Below are 7512 nucleotides of genomic sequence, written 5' to 3'. Positions count from 1 at the left end.
GGCAAAAATAAAACAATTTCTGCAGATATAATCTTTTTCTGTTCTTTTGTAAGCAGATGAAAATCTTGCATTCCTTTTAAGAAAAGATAATTTGCAGATAAGAGCACAAGATTCCGAGTGAAACGACACAAAAATGTGCAATGATAAATATTGCATCATTTATAAATGACTTGCGGAATAACGTATGGCTTTATGAAATGAAAGGCAAGAATAAGTTATTTCATTAATTTCCTGTGGAAGTAACATATGACATAAAGGAGAAAACAGTTTTAGTTATTGGTTCAAGTTAGCATCCTAAGATGACCTAAAAACTACTTTAAATAAGATTTAATATATCTTGATCAATTGACAATCTGTAAAAAAAAAAAAAAAACACTACTGTGCATTAAACATGAATTGTGTATGCTTTTACTTGTTCCATTTTCCTCACGAAAAGTTGATACCTCTTATCTTCGTTTATTATACACACACAAAGTGGGAGAGAGAATTTTATAAGGTTTTTTTAAAGGTATTTTCTTATATAATGCGCACATTGCACAACATTGAGCGCGATGCATAGAAAAACGGCTTTAATACGGCCAGACAAGCAAGCCAATAAGATAACCTGTTTCATTTGAAACGAACTGTGTTATTGGTTCTCTTAAAACCGCTTTATCAGGCAACGAGGCCATTTTCACGAAATTTTAAATCGGAAACCGAACGATCCAATAACGAACAAAAATACTGTATTTTCTAAAGTTAAAAAAATGAACGTATGAAATATTTCTAAAAAATTTCTTCACTCGCAAAAAATAATAAACCGACAATCTTTTAAAATTTTAATAAAAAAACGATAATAAAAACAACAAATAAATAAATTACAAAACCAGACGATAAAATTAAATCAATCGCGAGTGTCGCGCCTCTATCGTCGAGAAGTGAAACGAAATTAGGATGGGAAGAAAAGTCGGCTGCTTCATCCGGTAACACTTTATACATTTTTTTTCTGCTCTTTGTTTTAATATTAATCGTAAGAAAATATGTAATTTATAAATTATACAAGCGAGTATAACGCTTCGGTAATGTATTATTCGAATATACAAGAAATGAATCAATATAACATAAAATGACAAGAGTGAATGTTATAATGTAAACACTTTCTTTTATATTCTTCCATTTTGTTTGATGAATGTACTCACAAATTAATGAAATTTAAATATTATCATACGTCACACAAGCCTTAACAATGGTAAAAAAAAAAGTCTAGACACTAAGATGCAATACATGAAGTGATGGAGATAACATTGTTTATATAAAGATATTTTCTGTTTTATGTGTTTAATATCAAATTTTAATCTTCTGATTAATTATATTCTTACTTAACAATGTAATTTTACAATATTATAATTAAACAGTTACTAATTAGCTAGTTTGGGGTGCATTGTTAATTATGTTTCTGATGTGTTGAATGTTCATTCATTTGAAAATATTGATTGAAAAAGAGAAAATTGTAAAGTGTTCTGCCTTATTGGATGATAAAATCGAAAGTTCTATATATAGAAAATTCAATAATGTTGTAAAAAGTTGATAGAGAGTTTCTTTTTGTCGAGGAAATTCGGTGTGATGTCACGAGTTTAATGGTTTTTAATATTTAAAGTTGGAAGGTGTTTTCTTTTTTACGTAGGAAGCGGTTTGTTACAAAATTGGTTATCTTATTATAAACCTGTGCTAGATTTTTGGATGTATTTGATTGAGGTGGAGTATTAGCGAAGTTTCTTCTGGGTGGTTTATAGAATTGAGTCTGTTCTCGGAATTTGATCGGTTAATTTTGATTAAACTTTGTTATTTTAAGTAATATGAGATGAGGAAATTAAAGATGTAATGAAATTCGGCGTCCATGATTTAATTGTGTTCAGTCAGAAAACAAGCAGTATCTAGTTTCTGCTTTATTTTCATGCCCGTTACGGGTTCGGTCAGTTTTGCATTTAGAGCAAAGGTTGGGATTTTGTGTACATAGATCAATGTACATGTAAAAATTTTTGCAGCCCTAATCTACTTTTAAATCTGGATATTTAGAATAGCAGTTGCTATCTCTTATCACTTCAACCATTTGGCCATTGTTTATTGTGGTAGGATGCTAGCTATTAATAAATGGAAATTTATTGATCATCAATAAATAAGATAGTTTGTTAAGATTTTATATAATGTGGTAACAATTGTTTGAATAGTAAGTTTGAATGTCTTTGATTCATTTTCACAATTCAGTTCAGAAATTATAAATCAAGTTATCCTCTTTCAGTATTTTATTAGATTAAAAGTTAATTAATTCCTTGATTCCTGTTATATTTAATAACACATGAATATTTTCATGAGTTGCCTCTCAGATTCAGATTACTCTTTCTTTTCAAACAAATTTAAAATTTATTTAATTAAGTAGAAAGTGTCAGAATTTGAGAGATATATTCATTTGTTATTAAATATAAGACTATTTATGTCATGGAATTAATTGAAACTCTGGTACTTTTTGGTTAACAGGACGCCAACTGATATGTACAGCAATGGGTAGGATTCAAGCTTTAAATGAGGGGTTTCACACTACCCCAGAATTGTTAACTCTTTGCAAGATATTTGTCTTCAAAGATCAGTTTTTAACATGTATCAGTCAGTATACTGCCAATTCTACATGTGCCTTGGTGCTCGATATTGCTCGCACCTTAGCGCCTGGGTGGGGGCAAGCCCCCACACCTTCTAAAACTATATAACATTAAGTACTCCACAAACAGTCAAGTGGGCTTTTTGAAGCTGGCTCAGTTGCATGGGATAATTTGTTAAATGCAATCATTTTCTGGCTTCCTGTTAACCAAAAAACTGAAATTCTTAATTTAAAGTCAGCCATATAATTAGTTCTATATATGAGTACTTTTTGCTTAACTTATGACTTCAGGTTCCAGGGATCTGAATATAGAAGTAATTATAATGCTGTTTCCTTATTAGAATTAATTTCCTTTTTTACTTACATTATTGGTTACAATGAATGCATTATTGAATGCATTAATGAATGCATTAATGAATACTTACATTATTGGTTACAATGAATGCAATGTTATAAACATGATATCTACAGTACTTTCTCTTTAGACAATATTATCCATTAAAATCTGATAAATACCAACAAATGTAATCTGCTCCAAACCTTCTTTGTAGAATATTCTAAACAATTTTCCAGTAGCATATTATCTTGATAATGACTAACATTTTCAATCTTTCAGCTGGATCTTCTTCAGGTCAGACCTGAGGTTCTAATCCACTCCAGTATTAATGAGTGTGAGTAGAAATGTAATCTGGCACATAAATGAGATGTAGGTGTCAATGACGGTGAATCAGTATGAAACAAGAATCTATCAGTGGTTCAATTAGAAGTCACTCTTTTCATGGAAACTGGAGTAAATTTATCTTAAATAAAAACAAAAAAAAATCTATCAACTAAATCAACTGTGTCATTCTTGAACAGAATAGGAAAATTTGAGCATAATTGATATATGAGCTGTTCAGAAGCCAATCAGATTAAGTCCATTTTTTTAAAATCAGGATTTTCACTCTAAAAAGAAGTATAAATACTAACCCTTCTAGTGTCAGGGAGATCATATCCTTAGTATACTGTTGTTCATAAATACTGCTGGATTTTTACCATCTATTGTATAAAGGAAAAATGACAAATTTTGAAGAACAACTCTAAAGTTGCTCTTCCGTATTATAACAACAACTGGCTGTAGGTTGATTGCCTTCTGAATAGTTAATGTTTAAATAAATGTTATAATTTAATTATAAAGAAAGAATAAATGATTAAGAAGAATTTTCAGGTTTTGTAATATACAAAAAATAAATTATTTCTATATTTCACTAAATTCCTTTTCTTTAATTAAAATGAATGTTTAGAATAAATCATCAGTTGATTAAAACTTTATGATGTGTTTACTCTAACCAGGAATGTAAAGTAAAATAAAGTGTTTAAATTTTATTTTACTTTATAATCAAGTGTATAGTTAAATTTTTATTAGGAAAATGTCGTTAAACCAAGAGTAGATAAGTTGAGGAATTTACGTAATTTAAAATAAACAATTTTTTAGATTTTTTTAAGTTGATTGTTTTTCTAAAGAAATCATTTTGAATGTTTATTGTGTAAATGTAGACACTTTTAGTCCAAAAATATCTAATTCAACAGATGTTTTGACTACTTTACCAGAATCTGAATGAAGTTTTCTATTAATTACAGAGGAATTAGCTTGATTGATGAGTTTAATTACTTTCACTTTCATATTACCAGTAATATTTCATATTGATTTTGACAGGTATGAAAAATTTATTATTAAAAACACATATTTTAATTTATAATAACTAGAAAAAATTAACAAAAACTAAGTATTATATAAACTGAATGGTTTTTTTTTTCATTTAAAATAAAATAATTTATTTCAATTGAAGAAAAATTGAATTTTAATTCTATGATTTTAAGTTACTCTTCATTAAATGCAAACATTTATAAAGGTTAAATATATTTATCCAGAAATATTTTTAGAAAATTTTTCATTTTTTTAAAATCATAATTCTGTTAACAAATGTCAGTAAATGCTCCAAAAACATATTGAAAATAAATAAATATTTAAATATTATTTATGTATGCTACATTTTAAGTTAACGGAACTTTGTCTTGAATGTTTGTTTACTGTGAATTGAATGAAAGAATATATATTTTTTTAATAAGTTTTTGATCAGATGACGACTAATGTATAAGAAAATCAAAATTACTAAGTTAAATAAAATTTACCGGCAAAAGTATGTAATTATTCATTGAAATTGTTATGTAAATGTGTTGAGAATGAATAAAATCTACTGTCTGACATACAGATTATGTTGTTTTTCTGTTGGGTTTGCATATTGAAGTATGAAAGTATTAAGTTAGATTAGAAATTTTGATTTTGAATTAAGTCCAGTGGATGGTTTTTGTTCCTGAAATTAAGCTGCCAGGTCTTTTTTATATTTGTGTGATATATTTTTAACATCATATTTATGTGGAAATATTTAAAAATGTTTTTCTGCTAGAAAAATATTATATTTATTATAATTTTATGGTTATAAATATTTAAATAATCCATGAAACAATTTTAAAGAATACTAAAGTTGAAGCTTTATCTTTAGATTGCATCATTTATAATTTGGAAATCAATAGAAGTAAATTAGTCATAGGTAAATTTAATTCTTATAAAAGCTTATATTAAAAATAGTATAAATTTATACTTAAATTTCCATTAAAGTATGGTATTTGAATTATATTGCTATCATTTAATCAGGAATATTTAATCTAAGCAGTTGTAAATTATAAACTTTTATACAATGTTGATATATATTTTTCAAAATTGCCTCTATGTTTTGTACTTTATACATATTTATTAATCTTTCCTTTAATTTAAAAATATTTTATCTAAGAAATATTTATTAATTGACATGATTTATAGATATTACTTTGTGATAATATCTATAAATTATGCTTAAGAATGGAAAAAGTTGTTTAGATTTCCTATTCTGAATTAAGGATATATATTTTATCTATTAAGATATTTTTAGTAATTCAGCACATTTTAAAGTTTTTTAACTGTTTTTTTTTTTAAATCTCTCATAATATATGAAGTGTTGATTTGATGCCAACCACGTGACTTTGTAAAACAGGTTTAATATCTGATGTAAGATGCTTGTAATTATTTGTAATAATTTACTTTGAATTTTCTTATCTTTTGAACATTAAATTTTCAAAAAGAAAAGTGAAATGGAATTGTTTGATTTTTGCAGCTGTTACTTATTTTCCACTATAATTTAGTTGAATTTATAAGTGGAAAACAGTAACAATCATAAATATTAATGTGATTTTGGCCTTGTTTTTAGTTTTTAATTTTAATTGTTCATTAATTAACTTACAAAAAATTGTGTATTTCATAATGTGCAGATCTTGTTATGATTTTTTTTCCCTTCTATCCAAATGCTAATCTTTTATCTTGATTAGTTACAACTTTGTTTTTTCTACAATTTTTTGATTAATTGTATGTAATTATTATTATATTCTTTGAAAGCTTATGTTTATACTATACTAGTAATTAATTAAGTTTGTATGCTTTATAATAAGTTCCATAGTAAACAAACATTTAAATGTAATTAGATAGCTCTTTTCTTTTGATGTATGATTAGCTATAACCTGTAGTTATATAACTAATAATTGAAATTCATACAACGGAAAATGAAGTCTCATGATGAAGTTTAAATTATCTTAAACTCATAATTAATTATATTTAGTTATGAATACAATAAATATATTTCATAGTTAATATATATACTGCATATGAATATATGCTCAGTCACAAAAACAAAAAATATACTTCTCTATTATTCGAAATGTATTAATGTCTAATCACAGAACCTCTTCAGCATCCAGTAAAACATGGAAGATGAAACAAATGTTTTCAGAATCCACTGATTCTAGCTTCAGGTTAAAACCTGGATGCTGAAGACGTTCTCTGATTAGATATGCACAGTCAGTTCTGTCTTAAAACAAATCTATACCAGTCAGTGTGATAAAAAAAAAAAGGAAAATTATACTTAAAAAAAAAAGTTGTACTTCAGTGTTGAAAAATATTTTCTATTTTTTGAAATACTTGAAGAGTAACATCACAATCAACAGAATTTTATTTTAAGTATATATAAACATTTCAAAGCTTGATTGTATTAATATTAATCCAAACAATTGCCATAATTAATTGGGCTATTTATTTTGCTACTACTAATAGATATTAAGCAATTTGGTATTAGAGGTAGACGTTAGGCACCATCTCTTATTGAAATGAATAATTATAATAATTTAGTTATAATTATTGATTTAGATAAGATTTGCAGTAAGTTAGATAAGAAATGATAGTACCAAAAATAATTGCCTGATTAATTACAGCAATCGTTTGGATTAGTATTTTATTTTAAAATAATTTATTGGAATATCTAAATTTTAAGGAAATTTGCATTATGTAGACAATTGTGGGACAATGTTTATTACTTAATTCTATTCTTATAAGACTAGAAATGCATTTGGACTTAATACAAACTCTTCTCCAGTTAATGCTGAACAATTGCCTGATTACATCAGGCTATAATAATATTACAGATTATTCCTTCCCAGTTTATTTTGTATGTGATTGATTTGATTACAGTAATACCCCGACTTACGCTACCCCGACTTACGCGAATTCGGAGTTACGCGATTTTCAAATCTCGTCGATTCGTCTTTTGTTTGAGCGCCACGCAACTCTTAATTACTCATTTCCCCCCACACTATTGTTCGGCTTACATGTTCGGACGTGTTCGACATATAGCTACAATTTATTTTGTGTTATTTGTATGTATTTATATGCAAAATTATACCCCGACTTACGCGAATTCGACTTACGCGGTTATCGCTCGGTCCCACCTATCGCGTAAGTTCGGGGTATTACTGTA

General features: G+C 26.9%; 1 protein-coding gene across 2 annotated transcripts in view; it reads left to right on the top strand.

Moving 5' to 3' along the window:
• The first annotated feature begins 875 nt into the window (after positions 1-875).
• The window catches only part of LOC111617654 (acyl-CoA:lysophosphatidylglycerol acyltransferase 1-like), a 59310-nt gene continuing 52673 nt past the window's right edge, over positions 876-7512 (top strand). The window contains exon 1 of one of the 2 annotated variants that reach the window (XM_023358927.1): positions 876-962. The gene's annotated coding sequence lies outside the window, so the exon portion shown is untranslated. Of the gene's footprint in view, positions 963-1302; positions 2207-7512 lie in introns of those variants that run through there. The other variant, XM_023358928.1, reaches the window with a different exon arrangement.

This window comes from Centruroides sculpturatus, unplaced genomic scaffold (genome assembly GCF_000671375.1).
Source record: "Centruroides sculpturatus isolate CEXI.00-Female unplaced genomic scaffold, Cexi_2.0 scaffold2011, whole genome shotgun sequence".
NCBI classification, from domain to species: domain Eukaryota; kingdom Metazoa; phylum Arthropoda; class Arachnida; order Scorpiones; family Buthidae; genus Centruroides; species Centruroides sculpturatus.
This window is presented reverse-complemented; position numbering and strand designations above follow the sequence as displayed.